Source organism: Anolis carolinensis, unplaced genomic scaffold (assembly GCF_035594765.1).
Source record: "Anolis carolinensis isolate JA03-04 unplaced genomic scaffold, rAnoCar3.1.pri scaffold_23, whole genome shotgun sequence".
NCBI lineage: Eukaryota > Metazoa > Chordata > Lepidosauria > Squamata > Dactyloidae > Anolis > Anolis carolinensis.
Window position 1 is genome coordinate 1,096,828 of NW_026943832.1, and position 21,460 is coordinate 1,118,287.

The 21,460-nt window shown below is 36.8% G+C and overlaps 1 long non-coding RNA gene across 1 annotated transcript; it reads left to right on the forward strand.

Moving 5' to 3' along the window:
• Positions 1–7,338: 7,338 nt before the first annotated feature.
• On the forward strand, positions 7,339–20,606 carry LOC103280094 (uncharacterized). The gene is made up of 4 exons (XR_010001493.1): positions 7,339–7,534; positions 8,771–8,853; positions 10,460–17,225; positions 20,327–20,606. It is a non-coding gene; the product is annotated as an uncharacterized LOC103280094 (long non-coding RNA).
• The last annotated feature ends 854 nt before the right edge of the window (positions 20,607–21,460 follow it).

Below are 21,460 nucleotides of genomic sequence, written 5' to 3' on the forward strand. Positions count from 1 at the left end.
ACCAGTGCTAAATGATAAGTTGCATAAGAGATGTGGGTGAAATGTCAGGAAAGAATGCTTCTGGAAACCCATTATTATTTCTTAGATTGTACTATGTTAATCATATACCACAATGTCTATAATACACCACTAGCATGTTATATTATTCGTATTATGTCACATACCAGTGCTAAATGATAAGTTACATAAGAGATGTGGGCGAAATGTCAGGAGAGAATGCTTCTGGAAACCCATTATTATTTCTTAGATTGTACTATGTTAATCATATACCACAATGTCTATAATACACCACTAGCATGTTATATTATTCGTATTCTGTCACATACCAGTGCTAAATGATAAGTTGCATAAGAGATGTGGGTGAAGTGTCAGGAGAGAATGCTTCTGGAAACCCATTATTACTTCTTAGATTGTACTATGTTAATCATATACCACAATGTCTATAATACACCACTAGCATGTTATATTATTCGTATTCTGTCACATACCAGTGCTAAATGATAAGTTGCATAAGAGATGTGGGTGAAGTGTCAGGAGAGAATGCTTCTGGAAACCCATTATTACTTCTTAGATTGTACTATGTTAATCATATACCACAATGTCTATAATACACCACTAGCATGTTATATTATTCGTATTCTGTCACATACCAGTGCTAAATGATAAGTTGCATAAGAGATGTGGGTGAAGTGTCAGGAGAGAATGCTTCTGGAAACCCATTATTACTTCTTAGATTGTACTATGTTAATCATATACCACAATGTCTGTAATACACCACTAGCATGTTATATTATTCGTATTCTGTCACATACCAGTGCTAAATGATAAGTTGCATAAGAGATGTGGGTGAAGTGTCAGGAGAGAATGCTTCTGGAAACCCATTATTACTTCTTAGATTGTACTATGTTAATCATATACCACAATGTCTATAATACACCACTAGCATGTTATATTATTCGTATTCTGTCACATACCAGTGCTAAATGATAAGTTACATAAGAGATGTGGGCGAAACGTCAGGAGAGAATGCTTCTGGAAAACCCATTATTATTTCTTAGATTGTGCTATATTAATCATATACCACAATGTCTATAATACACCCCCAGCATGTTATATTATTCGTATTATGTCACATACCAGTGCTAAATGATAAGTTACATAAGAGATGTGGGCGAAATGTCAGGAGAGAATGCTTCTGGAAAACCCATTATTATTTCTTAGATTGTACTATGTTAATCATATACCACAATGTCTATAATACACCACTAGCATGTTATATTATTCGTATTCTGTCACATACCAGTGCTAAATGATAAGTTGCGTAAGAGATGTGGGCGAAACGTCAGGAGAGAATGCTTCTGGAAAACTAATTATTATTTCTCAGATTGTACTATGTTAATCATATACCACAATATGTATAATACACCACTAGCATGTTATATTATTCATATTATGTCACATACCAGTGCTAAATGATAAGTTGCATAAGAGATGTGGGTGAAATGTCAGGAAAGAATGCTTCTGGAAACCCATTATTATTTCTTAGATTGTACTATGTTAATCATATACCACAATGTCTATAATACACCACTAGCATGTTATATTATTCGTATTATGTCACATACCAGTGCTAAATGATAAGTTGCATAAGAGATGTGGGCGAAATGTCAGGAGAGAATGCTTCTGGAAAACTAATTATTATTTCTTAGATTGTACTATGTTAATCATATACCACAATATGTATAATACACCACTAGCATGTTATATTATTCATATTATGTCACATACCAGTGCTAAATGATAAGTTGCATAAGAGATGTGGGTGAAATGTCAGGAAAGAATGCTTCTGGAAACCCATTATTATTTCTTAGATTGTACTATGTTAATCATATACCACAATGTCTATAATACACCACTAGCATGTTATATTATTCGTATTCTGTCACATACCAGTGCTAAATGATAAGTTACATAAGAGATGTGGGCGAAATGTCAGGAGAGAATGCTTCTGGAAACCCATTATTATTTCTTAGATTGTACTATGTTAATCATATACCACAATGTCTATAATACACCACTAGCATGTTATATTATTCGTATTCTGTCACATACCAGTGCTAAATGATAAGTTGCATAAGAGATGTGGGTGAAATGTCAGGAGAGAATGCTTCTGGAAAACTAATTATTATTTCTTAGATTGTACTATGTTAATCATATACCACAATGTCTATAATACACCACTAGCATGTTATATTATTCGTATTATGTCACATACCAGTGCTAAATGATAAGTTGCATAAGAGATGTGGGCGAAATGTCAGGAGAGAATGCTTCTGGAAAACTAATTATTATTTCTTAGATTGTACTATATTAATCATATACCACAATATCTAGAATACACCACTAGCATGTTATATTATTCGTATTATATCACATACCAGTGCTAAATGATAAGTTGCATAAGAGATGTGGGTGAAATGTCAGGAGAGAATGCTTCTGGAAACCCATTATTATTTCTTAGATTGTACTATGTTAATCATATACCACAATGTCTATAATACACCACTAGCATGTTATATTATTCGTATTATGTCACATACCAGTGCTAAATGATAAGTTACATAAGAGATGTGGGCGAAATGTCAGGAGAGAATGCTTCTGGAAACCCATTATTATTTCTTAGATTGTACTATGTTAATCATATACCACAATGTCTATAATACACCACTAGCATGTTATATTATTCGTATTCTGTCACATACCAGTGCTAAATGATAAGTTGCATAAGAGATGTGGGTGAAGTGTCAGGAGAGAATGCTTCTGGAAACCCATTATTACTTCTTAGATTGTACTATGTTAATCATATACCACAATGTCTATAATACACCACTAGCATGTTATATTATTCGTATTCTGTCACATACCAGTGCTAAATGATAAGTTGCATAAGAGATGTGGGTGAAGTGTCAGGAGAGAATGCTTCTGGAAACCCATTATTACTTCTTAGATTGTACTATGTTAATCATATACCACAATGTCTATAATACACCACTAGCATGTTATATTATTCGTATTCTGTCACATACCAGTGCTAAATGATAAGTTGCATAAGAGATGTGGGTGAAGTGTCAGGAGAGAATGCTTCTGGAAACCCATTATTACTTCTTAGATTGTACTATGTTAATCATATACCACAATGTCTATAATACACCACTAGCATGTTATATTATTCGTATTCTGTCACATACCAGTGCTAAATGATAAGTTGCATAAGAGATGTGGGTGAAGTGTCAGGAGAGAATGCTTCTGGAAACCCATTATTACTTCTTAGATTGTACTATGTTAATCATATACCACAATGTCTATAATACACCACTAGCATGTTATATTATTCGTATTCTGTCACATACCAGTGCTAAATGATAAGTTACATAAGAGATGTGGGCGAAACGTCAGGAGAGAATGCTTCTGGAAAACCCATTATTATTTCTTAGATTGTGCTATATTAATCATATACCACAATGTCTATAATACACCCCCAGCATGTTATATTATTCGTATTATGTCACATACCAGTGCTAAATGATAAGTTACATAAGAGATGTGGGCGAAATGTCAGGAGAGAATGCTTCTGGAAAACCCATTATTATTTCTTAGATTGTACTATGTTAATCATATACCACAATGTCTATAATACACCACTAGCATGTTATATTATTCGTATTCTGTCACATACCAGTGCTAAATGATAAGTTGCATAAGAGATGTGGGTGAAATGTCAGGAAAGAATGCTTCTGGAAACCCATTATTATTTCTTAGATTGTACTATGTTAATCATATACCACAATGTCTATAATACACCACTAGCATGTTATATTATTCGTATTCTGTCACATACCAGTGCTAAATGATAAGTTGCATAAGAGATGTGGGTGAAATGTCAGGAAAGAATGCTTCTGGAAACCCATTATTATTTCTTAGATTGTACTATGTTAATCATATACCACAATGTCTATAATACACCACTAGCATGTTATATTATTCGTATTATGTCACATACCAGTGCTAAATGATAAGTTGCATAAGAGATGTGGGCGAAATGTCAGGAGAGAATGCTTCTGGAAAACTAATTATTATTTCTTAGATTGTACTATGTTAATCATATACCACAATATGTATAATACACCACTAGCATGTTATATTATTCATATTATGTCACATACCAGTGCTAAATGATAAGTTGCATAAGAGATGTGGGTGAAATGTCAGGAAAGAATGCTTCTGGAAACCCATTATTATTTCTTAGATTGTACTATGTTAATCATATACCACAATGTCTATAATACACCACTAGCATGTTATATTATTCGTATTCTGTCACATACCAGTGCTAAATGATAAGTTACTTAAGAGATGTGGGCGAAATGTCAGGAGAGAATGCTTCTGGAAACCCATTATTATTTCTTAGATTGTACTATGTTAATCATATACCACAATGTCTATAATACACCACTAGCATGTTATATTATTCGTATTCTGTCACATACCAGTGCTAAATGATAAGTTGCATAAGAGATGTGGGTGAAATGTCAGGAGAGAATGCTTCTGGAAAACTAATTATTATTTCTTAGATTGTACTATGTTAATCATATACCACAATGTCTATAATACACCACTAGCATGTTATATTATTCGTATTATGTCACATACCAGTGCTAAATGATAAGTTGCATAAGAGATGTGGGCGAAATGTCAGGAGAGAATGCTTCTGGAAAACTAATTATTATTTCTTAGATTGTACTATGTTAATCATATACCACAATATGTATAATACACCACTAGCATGTTATATTATTCATATTATGTCACATACCAGTGCTAAATGATAAGTTGCATAAGAGATGTGGGTGAAATGTCAGGAAAGAATGCTTCTGGAAACCCATTATTATTTCTTAGATTGTACTATGTTAATCATATACCACAATGTCTATAATACACCACTAGCATGTTATATTATTCGTATTCTGTCACATACCAGTGCTAAATGATAAGTTACATAAGAGATGTGGGCGAAATGTCAGGAGAGAATGCTTCTGGAAACCCATTATTATTTCTTAGATTGTACTATGTTAATCATATACCACAATGTCTATAATACACCACTAGCATGTTATATTATTCGTATTCTGTCACATACCAGTGCTAAATGATAAGTTGCATAAGAGATGTGGGTGAAATGTCAGGAGAGAATGCTTCTGGAAAACTAATTATTATTTCTTAGATTGTACTATGTTAATCATATACCACAATGTCTATAATACACCACTAGCATGTTATATTATTCGTATTCTGTCACATACCAGTGCTAAATGATAAGTTGCATAAGAGATGTGGGTGAAATGTCAGGAGAGAATGCTTCTGGAAAACTAATTATTATTTCTTAGATTGTACTATGTTAATCATATACCACAATGTCTATAATACACCACTAGCATGTTATATTATTCGTATTATGTCACATACCAGTGCTAAATGATAAGTTGCATAAGAGATGTGGGTGAAATGTCAGGAAAGAATGCTTCTGGAAACCCATTATTATTTCTTAGATTGTACTATATTAATCATATACCACAATATCTAGAATACACCACTAGCATGTTATATTATTCGTATTATATCACATACCAGTGCTAAATGATAAGTTGCATAAGAGATGTGGGTGAAATGTCAGGAGAGAATGCTTCTGGAAACCCATTATTATTTCTTAGATTGTACTATGTTAATCATATACCACAATGTCTATAATACACCACTAGCATGTTATATTATTCGTATTATGTCACATACCAGTGCTAAATGATAAGTTACATAAGAGATGTGGGCGAAATGTCAGGAGAGAATGCTTCTGGAAACCCATTATTATTTCTTAGATTGTACTATGTTAATCATATACCACAATGTCTATAATACACCACTAGCATGTTATATTATTCGTATTCTGTCACATACCAGTGCTAAATGATAAGTTGCATAAGAGATGTGGGTGAAGTGTCAGGAGAGAATGCTTCTGGAAACCCATTATTACTTCTTAGATTGTACTATGTTAATCATATACCACAATGTCTATAATACACCACTAGCATGTTATATTATTCGTATTCTGTCACATACCAGTGCTAAATGATAAGTTGCATTAGAGATGTGGGTGAAGTGTCAGGAGAGAATGCTTCTGGAAACCCATTATTACTTCTTAGATTGTACTATGTTAATCATATACCACAATGTCTATAATACACCACTAGCATGTTATATTATTCGTATTCTGTCACATACCAGTGCTAAATGATAAGTTGCATAAGAGATGTGGGTGAAGTGTCAGGAGAGAATGCTTCTGGAAACCCATTATTACTTCTTAGATTGTACTATGTTAATCATATACCACAATGTCTATAATACACCACTAGCATGTTATATTATTCGTATTCTGTCACATACCAGTGCTAAATGATAAGTTGCATAAGAGATGTGGGTGAAGTGTCAGGAGAGAATGCTTCTGGAAACCCATTATTACTTCTTAGATTGTACTATGTTAATCATATACCACAATGTCTATAATACACCACTAGCATGTTATATTATTCGTATTCTGTCACATACCAGTGCTAAATGATAAGTTACATAAGAGATGTGGGCGAAACGTCAGGAGAGAATGCTTCTGGAAAACCCATTATTATTTCTTAGATTGTGCTATATTAATCATATACCACAATGTCTATAATACACCCCCAGCATGTTATATTATTCGTATTATGTCACATACCAGTGCTAAATGATAAGTTACATAAGAGATGTGGGCGAAATGTCAGGAGAGAATGCTTCTGGAAAACCCATTATTATTTCTTAGATTGTACTATGTTAATCATATACCACAATGTCTATAATACACCACTAGCATGTTATATTATTCGTATTCTGTCACATACCAGTGCTAAATGATAAGTTGCGTAAGAGATGTGGGCGAAACGTCAGGAGAGAATGCTTCTGGAAAACCAATAGTTATTTCTTTCCCGCCCAATTTGACCTGTCTCAGCCTGTGACTTGCAGGAGAACTGTCCAATCGGGCGGCGCCACATGGCGAAGGGGTGGGACCAAGGCCAAAAAGGCGGCCGGATTGGGAGGCTAACATATATTTTAAATCACAACGGAGTGCGCATGCATCAAGCAGCGCCCTGTTTTCGCGCCCAAATTGGCGAGCAGGAGAATCGTCCAATCGGGCGGCGACACATGGCAAAGGGGTGGGACCAAGGCTAAAAAAAAAACCGGCCGTTTTGGAGGCGGGGCTTCTTCTTGGCTGTAAATTGTAAAATTTGCCTCAGACAATCTCGGGACGCCGAGAGAGAAGGCAGCTTGGCTTGGGAGCCATTCTGAAGACCTGGGTCGGAAGAAAGAAAGAAAGAAAGAAAGAAAGAAAGAAAGAAAGAAAGGGCAGCCGCGGCTAGAAGGCCCGAAGAGACAGGCTCCGTTTCTGAAGCAGGTGAATAAGGGCCCCTTTTTACAGGCTCACCTGGTTCATTTGACTTCCTTTGAAATTAATCTGGAGTTTAAAGAGACGCCTTTCATTTTAGGAATCACTTTTACCTCAGGAAAGGCTTCTCTTCCAATCCCACTTCATTTTATGTCGCTTTCCTTGTTATTTTGGGGATTCTTTACCTCAGGAATCTCCTCAAAATTGAAATACAAAGAGGAAAATGCCTATTTTATATATTAGTCTTATCTTAATTTTATCAAAAATGGCATCAAATAGCACAAGATAAGGGTGGATAAAGGTTTTGTGAAACAGAAAGAAGAAAACTATTTCATTTATTAATATTTCATTATTTTTTGCCTCAAATCGTCTCATGTCACAAAGCCTTGAAATAGAAAATACAGTAGAGTCTCATTTATTCAAGCTAAAGCTTGGATAAGCGAATATCTTGGATAATAAGGAGGGATTAAGGAAAAGCCTATTAAATATCAAATTAGGTTATGATTTTACCAATTAAGCACCAAAACATCATGTTTTACAACAAATTTGACAGAAAAAGTAGTTCAATATGCAGTAATGTTATGTTGTAATTACTGTATTTACGAATTTAGCACCAAAATATCACGATATATTGAAAACAAAAATGGGTTGGATAATCCAGAAACTTGGAAAAGCGAGACTCTACTGTACAGTTAAATATTCAGGGGAAAAAATGTTCACTGAAATATTTACAAAATCATAAAAATATTAATAATAAAATAAAAAAATATTTGCAGAAATATTTGCCAAAAATAATCAATTTGGGGAAAAATATTCACAAAAATATTCATAAAAATATTCACAAATACATTCAGAAAAAATCAATCATGAAAACATTCACAAACATTGAAATAAAATATTCACAAAATATTCACCCAAAAAATCATACAAATATTTGTGGAAATATTTGCCAAAAATAAGGAAAATATTTGGAAAAAATATTTACAAATACAGTAGTCTCACTTATCCAACACTTGCTTATCCAACGTTCTGGATTATCCAACGCATTTTTGTAGTCAATGTTTTCAATGCATTGTGATATTTTGGTGCTAAATTCTTAAATACAGTAATTACTACATAGTATTGAACTACTTTTTCTGTCAAATTCGTTGTATAACATGATGTTTTGGTGCTTAATTTGTAAAATCATAACCTAATTTAATGTTTAATAGGCTTTTCCTTAATCTCTTCTTATTATTCCCTCAGAAATGGCAAAGCCTTGTGAAACGGATGGAAGAAATAAAGGCAAAATTTTTGAAAATTTCCACAGCTTTTTCTAAAGGGACCAGGTGAATATTGTTCTTTTTTATTTATTATAATCTGATTTATTTCTTATCCAGATCATTTCTTTTCACTTCTATTTTATGTATTAATATTTTAATATATTTTATTATATCCAACCAAAAAATAATAATTACAAGATTTTTCCAGAGAAGAAGAAAAAGGCTAAAATTTTGCGTTGTTGTGAGTTTTCTAGGCTGTATGGCTATGCCCCAGAAGCATTCTCTCCTGACGTTTTGCCCACATCTATGGCAGGAAACCATAGATTGCTGTAAACTATAAGGGAGTGGTGAGGCTTTTAGATATAACTGGCCTCGTTTCCAACAGACCTCACAACCTCTGAGGATGCCTGCCAGAGATGTGGGTGAAACGTCAGGAGAGAATGCTTCTGGAAACCCATTATTATTTCTTACATTGTACTATATTAATATATAATATATATTATATCAAAAAATAAATAAATTACAAGGTCTTTTCCAGAGAAGAAAAAAAAGGCTTAATTTTTGGGTTGTTGTGAGTTTTCCGGGCTGTTCCAGAAGCATTCACTCCTGACGTTTTGCCCACATCTATGGCTGGAAACTAAGGGAGTGGTGAGGCTTTTATATGTCTGCGAAATGTCCAGGGTGGGAGAAAGAACCCTTGTCTGTTGCAGGCAAATGTGAATGCTGTTATTGGCCACCTTGATTAGCATTGAATGGCCTGCAGTTTCAAGGCCTGGCTGCTTCCTGCCTGGGGGAATCCTGAGTTTGGAGGTGTTAGCTGGCCCTGCTTTTTGAGGTGGCAGCCCAGAAACTCACAACAACCCATGAAAGCCTTTGACAACACATGGCAACATTTTTGAAAATTCAGACAGCTTTCTAGAGGAAAGGAGTAGAATAATAATTGCATTTTTTTACCAATCTTATTTATTTCCAGCCTTAAGACCCATAAAATGCTATGCTGAAAATTTTATATATATATATGTGTGTGTGTGTGTGTGTATGTATTTGTATATAATGGACAATGTAATTTATAATATGATTTAATGTATATACATAAAACATTGATAATAATATTGTAATGTAATAAAATATAATAATAACACAATGTAATGATATTGATTATATATTATATATAATTTTATATGTACATAGAAAGTATTAGCATTCACAATAATAGCATTATATATAACTATTGTACTACACCATCATACTGTAATGTTATTAGAAATATTACAGGTAATACATAACATAATTAATATTATATTGTATTATATTGTATGTATATTCAATATATTATATTGAATATAATATTATATTAATAATACTATTATATTTATAATATACTATATTAATAATAATATTATATTAATAATAATATATTATATTAATATAATATAATAATAATATAATATATTGTATGTATATTCAATATATTATTCTATATCATTGTCTATTATATTGTATATTATATACGATATACTATATATGCATAATACATATTATATTATTAGCATAGCATGTTACAGGTACAGGAGGCAAGATGGGAACTGCCTTCCTGTCCTTGCAAAATAGATAGAAGACAATGCCTGTTTTTTTTTTCTGAATGCTTTCTTCCCACTCACTCTTCTCCCAGCGCTGAATTCAAGTCAACGTGAAGAAAGAAACAAAAGGTCGAGAGACAGAGGACGGAAGATGCTTGAAGACACCCTCGCAAGGACACCGCCTGCCTCCCAAAAAAGGTCGTTTTCAGGGTAATTGGTGTAAGGGTAGGCATTTAATGTCTATCTTTGCATTAAAAAAAGGGTTACCTTTGCACACGGTTCCCCTCGCGTGTGGCATCGAAGAAGTCCCACTCGGGAATGGACGGGTCCTCCCTTTGTTCTAGGCAGATGATGGGTCTTCCTATACGGGCCGTAGGGGTCACAGCTTGGGGGTCAGCGGGGGGCCCCGCCCTGGCATCGTGGGGGGCAGCACACATTACGGGCATTTTAAGATGTCCTTGCAACTTAGAAATAAAAATATCAATACCTTAACTCACTTACTAACTAATAATTATTATTATTATTGATTCGAGGCACCTGGAAAAAGAAATACCAGGAAGCAGATAAAATTATTATTATTATTACTGATTCGAGGCACCTGGAAAAAGAAATACCAGGAAGCAGATATTATTATTATTATTATTATTATTATTATTATTATTATTATTATTATTGATTCCAGGAAAAAGAAATACCAGGAAGCAGATAAAATTATTATTATTGTTACTGTTGTTGTTATTATGTAGGACCCCCTTTTATTTATGTAAGGCCACACACCCAGGGGACCACTATTCCTAATTAAAGCCTGGTTAAAGGGGATCCTCTATTCTTAAAGTTAGGCGTATAGAGATCTCCTATCCAGAAACTAACGCGGCCTGCCCTATAGAGATCTGTTAAACCAAGGTGGCCTGCCCTATAGAGATCTCCTATTTCACGTAATACCAGGCAATATGGAGATCCCTGGTTTTTTTTAACAGTTAAATCCCTTACGTGGGAATATCCCTGGTTTTTTTTAACCGTTAAATCCCTTACGTGGGGAAATCCCTGGTTATTTTAACCATTAAATCCCTTACGTGGGGAGATCCCTGGTTATTTTAACCTTTAAGTCCCTAACGTGGGGAAATCCCTGGTTTTTTTAATCTTTAAGGCCAGATGTGGGGATTTCCTTGCTTCTTTTAACCCGTAAGGCCAGCCATGGGGAGATATCTTAGGCTGTTTTCACGAAAAGTCAGGTATAGACGCACTGTTTTCTCTCCCGTTCCATGTGCCTGGGCTCCTGCCGGACACCGTCTCCCATCAGCCGAGAGGGATCCTTCTTGTCTAGGAAGGATCTGCAACACAGGTAAAAAGAAGATTCCGGGAAGGAGATTCTACAGCGGAGCCCTTAAGCCAGGTGAGACACTCCTTCCAGCCTCCACGGCTGCCTTGCACACACACACACACACGACACACACAACACACATACACATGTACAGCTGGGGTCCACGGGGACTCTTCCCCAATAGATCGGGGACTCCCACTCCGGCGATTGGCCATTGTAAATGCCTTGAAGCAGTTTGGGGCTTCCGGCCAAGCGCTTGCAAAGAGAATCCATTCAAGGTTGGACCCCCTTTTAAAGGGCCTGGCACGTGGTATTTATTCCTGGCACGTGGAAAACTCCATTTGTAAGGCAAACCCTCGTTAAAGGAGGTTTGCAATTAATTTAAAACCAGGCTTCTGAGGGACCCGCTGCGTTTAAAGCCAAACCTAGCAGGTGGGAACCCCTTTGGTTAACGTAAGGCGAGGGACCCTCCATATTTAATAAGATGCCTGGCAGAATCTTAACCTAAATGCAGGCCTATGGGCTACAGCCTATTCTGCATAGCCAGGCGTGGGGGGACCCCAGATTATTAACTTGAGGCCTGGGAAAAGGAGATTTTTGTATTTATTTATTACAATATTTATATCCCGCCCTCTCTCCCCTTAAAAGGGGACTCAGAGCAGCTTACGTTATATTTACATATTTATTTATTACAATATTTATATCCCGACCTCTCCCCTTAAAAGGGGACTCAGAGTGGCTTACAAGTTATATTTACATATTTATTTATTACAATATTTATATCCCGCCCTCTCTCCCCTTAAAAGGGGACTCAGAGCAGCTTACAAGTGATATTTACATATTTATTTATTACAATATTTATATCCGGCCCTCTCTCCCCTTAAAAGGGGACTCAGAGCGGCTTACAAGTGATATTTACATATTTATTTATTACAATATTTATATCCCACCCTTCTCACCCAACAGGGGACTCAGGGCGGCTTAACAATAAGACGCATATATAAAAAACCATACAGTGCAATATAAATCATCATTAACTTACATCAGTATTCATAAAACACATTATAAAATACAGATAGGTGTGTTCAGTTCAAATCCATTCAAGGTATACGTGGACCCCCTTTTAATGCCAACCTTTCCACGTGGAAAACTCCATTTGTAAGGCAAACCCTCGTTAAAGGAGGTTTGCAATTAATTTAAAACCAGGCTTCTGAGGGACCCGCTGCGTTTAAAGCCAAACCTAGCAGGTGGGGAACCCCTTTGGTTAACGCAAGGTGAGGGACCCTCTATTTTTAATAGGATGCCTGGGAGAATCTTAACCTAAATGCAGGCCTATGGGCTACAGCCTATTCTGCATAGCCAGGCATGGGGGGACCCCATATGATGAATTTGAAGCCTGGTAAAAGGAGATTTTTGTATTTATTAACTTACTACATTTATATCCCGCCCTCTCTCCCCTTAAAAGGGGACTCAGAGCGGCTTACGAGTTATATTTACATATTTATTTATTTATTACAATATTTATATCCCGCTGTCTCCCCTTAAAGGGGACTCAGCGGCTTACGAGTTATATTTACATATTTATTTATTTATTACAATATTTATATCCCGCTGTCTCTCCCCTTAAAGGGGACTCAGAGCGGCTTACAAGTTATATTTACATATTTATTTATTTATTACAATATTTATATCCCGCCCTCTCTCCCCTTAAAGGGGACTCAGGGCAGCTTAACAATAAAACGCATATATAAAAACCATACAGTGCAATATAAATCATCATTAACTTACATCAGTATTCATAAAACACATCATAAAATACAGATAGGTGTATTACATACACTGTATCATTAGCATCGCACAATATTAGCATTATATACTACATTGTATTATACCACTAGACAGAAACATTATTAGCAATATTACATTTAATATATAATATGTAATTCATATTATATTGTATCATTGTTAGTATTATATTGCATTATTTATTTATTTGCTAGATGTATATGCTGCCCTTCTCACCCCCAAGGTGAACAGCTTACAAATTAAATTTACATACAATATTATATTATAACCATAGTACAATACTGGCAGTAAATTACTATATTGTACTATATGAATATATGGTAATATTATTAGTAGTATTACATGCAAAATGTAATACATAATTAATATTATATTTAATTATTAGTATATCGTTTTACAATATAATATGAACATTATATGTATATGCAATATGTTATAATTATATATTAAATTTTATATATATATACATATATATGTATATATATGTGTGTGTGTGTGTGTGTGTGTGTGTGTGTGTGTGTGTATACACACACACATACATATATATACACACAGTAGAGTCATCCAACATAAATGGGCCAGCGAATATTTATTTATTTATTTACAGTATTTTACCGGGCTGGCCTCAAACTCATGATCTCCTGGTCAGAGTGATTTGTTGATATTTATTATTCATTTACAGCATGTATATTCCGCCCTTCCTTCTCACCCCGAAGGGGACTCAGGGCGGATCACATGACACATATAGGCAAACATTCAATGCCTTTTAACATAGAACAAAGACAAACAAACAGGCTCCGAGCGGGCCTCGAACTCGTGACCTCCTGGTCAGAGTGATTCATTGCAGTTAATTGCAGCTGGCTTGCTTTCCAGCCTGCGCTGTTGGATAATAAGGAGGCATTATGGAAAAGCCTATTAAACATCAAATTAGTTGATGATTTTACAAATTAAGCACCAAAACATCATTTGACAGAAAAAGTAGTTCAATATGCAGTAATGCTATGTAGTAATTACTGTATTTACGGATTTAGCACCAAAATATCACGACGCATTGAAAACATGGACTACAAAAATGCGTTGAATAATCCAGAATGTTGGATAAGAGAGTGTTGGATGAGACTACTGTATATACAATATAAATTAGAATAGCATGTTATTGGGGGAGGAGCATCTTGGTTATTAGATGTTTTTATTAGTTATTGATATTAGTATAGATATGACATTGAGTATATATTATCCTAGCACAATGTTAATATTAGTTATTGATATTAGTCTCCATATGACATTAATAGAGTATATTATTATTCTAGCTCAATGTTATTACATAGGACAATGTTGTTGCTAGGGGGAGGGCCCCCCCACTGATTGTATTATTAGTATTATGTTGTTGCTAGGGGGAGGGCCCCCCAACTGAGGTCCCCTGTCATTAATGTGTCAGACCAGGCATTTCACTCCTACCTTTGCATCAGAAAGCAGGCTCCCTGTGCGCTAGGCCTTCCTTTGAGGAACACATTCACAGCTCCGCTTGAGTGTGGCATTGAGGCCCCACTCAGGGACGGGCGGGTCCTCCCTTTGCCCTGGGCAGATCGTGGGGGGTGGGCGGATCTCCCTAGACGGGCAGGGGGTCGCGGCTGGCGGGACAGCGGGATATAAAAATATAAATATATATATAAAAACCCTTGCACCCAAGGAAACAACTCTGGGGACCCGAGCGGCTGCTCCCAGCTCACGTCACGGGCATTTTAAACATCTCGTAGCAGCTCAGATTAATACCTGAACTAACCTTAACCTGCTAACCCTACTAACCCATTTCTAACTAGAGCAGGAATTTTAAATAGGGCTGTTTTTGCCTGTTGGCAAGAACCAAGCCGGGAGGGGGCGTCCGGGCCTCGGGTGGGAAGAACCCTAACCCTGTCCCTGCCCTGCGCTGGGAGCGGCCCCCCCCCCTCGGGACCCCAGTGTTTGGTCCCCGCTCTCCCCCAATCCGACGGCCTAGAAAGCCCCTCCGCCATCCGCCCAGGGCCAACGGACAGCCCTCCCTCCCCGGCAGCTGCGTTCCTCATGCAACAGGGAGCCTGGTTCTGGATGCAAACGTGGGACCCCCTTAGGACCCCCTTTTCTCTGTGCAGGGACCCCCGCTCCCCATAAATAAATGCCTGGTGGAAGGGGATCCTAGTAGAAAAAGCCACAGTTCCCAAGAGCCCCCAAAAGCGAGATGCTCCCTTGGTTCAGCCCTTCTGACACTTGTTTTCTCCCTTGTTCTATGTCTCCGGAATCGCCGAGGGAGGGGCTCCTCCTGGACAAGAGCCAAGGACGGACAGATGGACGGACGGACGGACGGAAGGAGATCCCAGAGAGCAGGACGCCTTGCCTTTCTGGCTGCTGAGCTTGACCCCTTTCCAACAATGTCAGCGTTCAAGAATAAAACTCTTCCCAAAAAAAGGTGTTTTCTGGTTATTATTCAAACGTTTAATTTTTGACAGCCTTAAACATCTAGATTACAATACAGTTTGTGCTGCTGCCTTTTATAAACTTTGTTTTCTACAAATAAAGTCAAGAGAAACACTATAAGTTTTGCACTGTGCTCAGACTCATTGTTCTGATATTCTGTTATATGGTTTTATTATTTATATCGTTTTTAATGTATGACTTTATTACATGTGACATGGGAGCGGGGTATAAAAATAAAGTATTATTATTAATAAACACCACAATTTTCTTGCACCCCAAGTACATCTGGCCATTGCCAAAGAGTATTTAACTCTGCCTACATGGCACTAAAGTGTATTTATATGTTGATTGTTTCTATTGATTTTATGTAATGTTTGCTTTGTTTGCATTGAATTTTTGTCTGGATGTATCTTGTATGCCGCTCATCTCCATAAATGAGCGGGATAGAAATGAGGTTAATAATTTGACGAATGTTTTAATGTAACTTGAATTTTAAATTGAGTTGTAATGTGATTGTAATTGTTTATAAGTGTTATCTATTTGTAAACCACCCTGAGTCTCCTCTTATTGGGTGAGAAGGTCTGGGAAGAAATACAGAATAAAATATTCTGTGTCCAGGTTGCTTCATGGGTTGACTTTTCTGGCAGGATTAATCTGCAGGGCCTTTCCTGTGGGAAAGTTTACACAGGGACTAACAAGCATGGAGCAGGGAAGGCACTGCAGACAGTCCTGCGCATGCGCGGACTGCTCCCTAGTAGAAACTTGGCCCCGCCCACTACAGGCACCCCTTTCCCTTCTGGTCTTTCTATGTTCCATTTCGCATTGCGGGGGTCTCTTTACTTTTCATACCTCTATGTTCTATTTCCGCATTGCAGGGGCGCTCTTTACTTTTCGTTCCTCTATGTTCCTCCTATCCCTCCCTTTCCCGCCTCCGCCCTCTTCTCCCATTGGTTGTTGCTTGGGAGATCCCGCCCCTTTCCCCTTCCTTCGCTCCCTCATTGGTCGAAGCGCGTCCTGGCAGATATGTAGGGCGGGGGCGTTTCCCATCGTAGCCGCAATAATACAAAATAAAAAATAATATCAGAGATATATAGTATTCGAGCTTATTAATAATCGTTACGTATGATTATGTTGTTTGAATATTAGGTCCATGGATGTGTCAGGGTTGGCGACGGAAGGGACGGGTTGTGTGATGGACCTGCCAGGACTTGGGGGCGGGGCAAGGGGCGTGGCCTGGCGCGTGAGAGCCGGGGAAGGGAACAGCCAAGATGGCGGCCGGGGTGAGTGAGGCGAGCGAAGCGCCGCTGAGAACGTCAGGAAAAGACCTTTAGATTATATTATAAATTATTGTGTTATTTCATATTATATTATTATCATACATATTATGTTACACCACGTTTATAATATATTCTTTATTATTTCACATTATTATTATAGACATGATTTTGCATTATTATGTTGTTATTTTATATTATACTAGCTGTGCCCGGCCACGCGTTGCTGTGGCGAAGTCTGGTGGTCTGGGAAATAAAGTATTGAGGAATTGGTGGTAGTTAAGGTCAAATGTAAAGGTTTTCCCCAGACATTAAGTCCAGTCGTGTCTGACTCTGGAGGTTGGTGCTCATCTAAGCCGAAGAGCCGGCGTTGTCCGTAGACACCTCCAAGGTCATGTGGGATGACTACATGGAGCGGCGTTACCTTTCCACCGGAGCAGTACCTATTGATGCACTCACATTTGCATGTTTTCGAACTTCTGGGTTGGCAGAAGCTGGAGCTAACAGTGAGGGCTCTCTCCGCTCCCCCAATTCAAACCTGTGGCCTTTCGGTCCAGAAGTTCAGCAGCTCAGCGCTTTAACACGCTGCGCCATCAGGGGATATTATTTCCTAAAGGTTGTGAATATACAATATTTCTGATTGGTTTTTTTTGTTGGAGGCAAGTATGAATGCTGCAATTAGGAAAAATGATTAGGATGTAATGGCCTTGCAGCTTTAAAGCCTGACTGTTTCCTCCCTGAGTGAATTTTATGATGGGAGGTGTTAGCTGGCCCTGATTGTTTCCTGTCTGGAATTCCCTTGTTTTCACAGTGGTGTTGTTTGCGATATTTTATGTGCTTCTACTGTCTGTGGCCCTGAGAAAACAGAGGATTTTCCAGACTTTGATGATGGGAATACTTTGTTGGGAAGTGTTAGCTGGCCCTGATTGTTTCCTGTGTGGAATTCCCCTGTTTATTTACTGTTCTGGTTTTAGAGATTATATTGTTCTGCATTATTCTATCCCAGTAATTATTTCATATTAAAGAAGAATCTCACTTATCCAACATTCGCTTATACAATGTTCTGGATTATCCAACGCAGTCTGCCTTTTCATAATCAATTTTTTGTAGTCAGTGTTTTAAATTCATTGTGATATTTTAGTGGTAAATTTGTAAATACAGTACAGTAGAGTCTCACTTATCCAACATAAACGGGCCGGCAGAACGTTGGATAAGCGAATATGTTGGATAATGAGGAATTAAGGATAACCCTATTAAACATCAAATTAAGTTATGATTTTACAAATTAAGCACCAAAACATCATGTTAGACAACAAATTTGTCAGAAAAAGTAGTTCAGTACACAGTAATGCTATGTAGTAATTACTGTATTTATGAATTTAGCACCAAAATATCACGATATATTGAAAGCATTGACTACAAAAATGCGTTGGATAATCCAGAACGTTGGATAAGCGAGGCTTGGATAAGTGAGACTCTACTGTAAATACTACATAGCATTACTGCGCATGGAACTACTTTTTCTGTCAAATTTGTTGTATAATATGATGTTTTGGTGCTTAATTTGTATAACGATTACCTAATTTGATGTTTAATTGGCTTTTCCTGAATCCCTTCTTATTATCCAACATATTCACTTATCCTGCCGGCCTGTTTACGTTGGATAAGTGAGACTCTAGTGTATATTTCTAATCTTATATTATCTGCTCAGAACTGGATTATATGAGGCCCCTTCTTCACAGCTGTATAAAATGCACACTGAAGTGGATTATATGGCAGTGTGGAGTCAAGATAATCCAGTGCAAAGCAGATAATATAAGATTATAAATGGGTTATATAGCTGTGTGGAAGGGCCTTGAGTCTACACTGCCATATAATCCAGTGCAAATTAGATAATCTGTGGAAGAAGTCTAAGTGAGGCCTAAATCAGCCTGTCCCCTAACTGAAACCTGGCTGTCCCTTGGTTGCTAGGCAACCAAGTGGGCAGAGATTAGCCCTCTAAACTGGCAGCCATTGGATAAAAGCAATTATTCCTCTCCCTCTAATTAGGACTTTGTTTTTCTTTTCTTTTTGTTGTATCAACCTTGAGGCGTGGATGATGGGTTGTGTTGTCAAATTTTGAGGTTGGGGGGCCTGTACTTTTGTTGTTTTGTGAATCGCCGTGATGCAATCACTCTTTTATATATATAGATTAATTATTTTGCATCCTTATATTATTTGGTTTTTATATTATTATCATTTTACATTATTATTATATTATATTATTTTGTTATTTCATATTATATTTATTTCATATTTTATTATATTATTATTTTGCATCGTTATTATATTATTCCGTTATTTCATATTATTATAATACACAGTATTTTGCATTATTATGTTATTATTTCATATTATTATACATATGATTTTGCATAATATTTGAAAGGCTTTTTCTGCCTACCTTTCTTCTAGCATATTATATTCCATTATATTTTCCCACCTCCCTTTCTTCCACATTATTATTATTATTATTATTATTATTAATGGCCTTTTCCGCCTGTCTTCCACCATATTATAATTATTATTAATCGCCATTTCCGCCAGCTTGTCTTCGACCATATTATATTATTGCTATTACTAATTGCTTTTTCTGCCTTTTTTCCACCATATTATTACTGGGTGATGATGATTATTATTATTCCACCATATTGTACTATTATTATCATTATTATTATTAATGGCTTTTTCCACTTGCCTTTCTTGCACCATATTATTATATTAGCAACATTTTTATTATTAATGGCCTTTTCCGCCTGCCTTTTTTCCACATTATATTATTATTGTTGGCTTTTTCCGACTGCCTTTCTTCCACCATTTCGGATGAACGGATCTGAGCATATATATTTTTTAAAATGTATATACTGCAATTTTATATTGTATTTAATTGTTTTTAACTGATTTTATGTATTGTGGATTGTTTTTGTACAGGCACCTAATTGTGCCGGTGTTGTAAGCCCCCCTGAGTCCCTTCGGATGAGAAGGGTGGGATATAAATATTGGGAATAAATAAATATTATTGTTATTATTATTCTATTAAATCCCTTTTTTCTTGCCTCCTTGGGCAGCAGTGGCCCATGTACATGCTGGACTACGGCGGCCTCAATGTTCCGCTTCCGGGAGCCATGAATTATTCGGACCTCAGTTTCTGAACCAGAACCTCCGAACAAAACAAAACAAAAGAAATAATGAACGGTGTGTAATTTCCGTTTGTACAAAGTGTATATTATTCCAATATGTATTGATGCCTTTCAGTTTTTCCAATGATTTTTACACTATATTCCTGCCGCCAGGGCCTTTTTAAATAAAAAAAGAATAAGAAGGGTTGCCTTGCTCTGAAAAATCAAACCGTTTCCTGTTTTGTTTTTTCTCTTTAAACGAACAAATACCGTTTTGTAATAAACAAAAATACAAAACAAGAGCCGGGCGAGCGAGCAAGGCTCAGTCGTAAATGCTCTTTTTAAATTGAATTATTATTATTAATAATAAAAGTGCTTTACAGTGATTATTTTGTTTCCATGTGCGCGCAAGTAAATAATAATAATAGATGCATTTGCGACGCTGCGGTGGATCCTTCAACTTCATCGCCAACACCATCTGAACACGGTAGACACACACACACACACACATATATATATATTGCTCTCTTGGCTTCACAATTGTCACACAACTCTGCTCACACTCAGTTGGTTCGCTTCCTTTCGCGATCGAAACATTGAATATTGATATTGTGATATCTACGGCATGGCGAGACCTTTCACTCTGACAATAGATATGGGTGAAACGTCAGGAGAGAATGCTTCTGGAACATGGCCATACAGCTTGGAAAACGCACAACAACCAATGATTCCGGCCATGGAAGCCTTCAACAACACACTGGGAGATGTAGTTCTCTAGGCCTGTCGCCTCCTCTGCCAAACGACATGCTATAGGACCCTGGGAGGTCTAGTTTTACAAGGGCCCGAACCAGAGAGTGCTGCTGCCATGCTGAACTGGTATTCTCAGTGGCCCTCAATGAAAACAGGCATGGTTTTGGGTCAGGAAGTTTCTCTTTGCTTGTAAAACTACTCTTGAAAACATGCCAATGTGAGTAGATCAATAGATACTGCTCCGGCGGGACGGTAACAGTGCTCCATGCAGTCATGCCAGTGGCTACATGACCTTGGAGGTGTCTACGGACAATGCTGGCTCTTCAGCTAAGA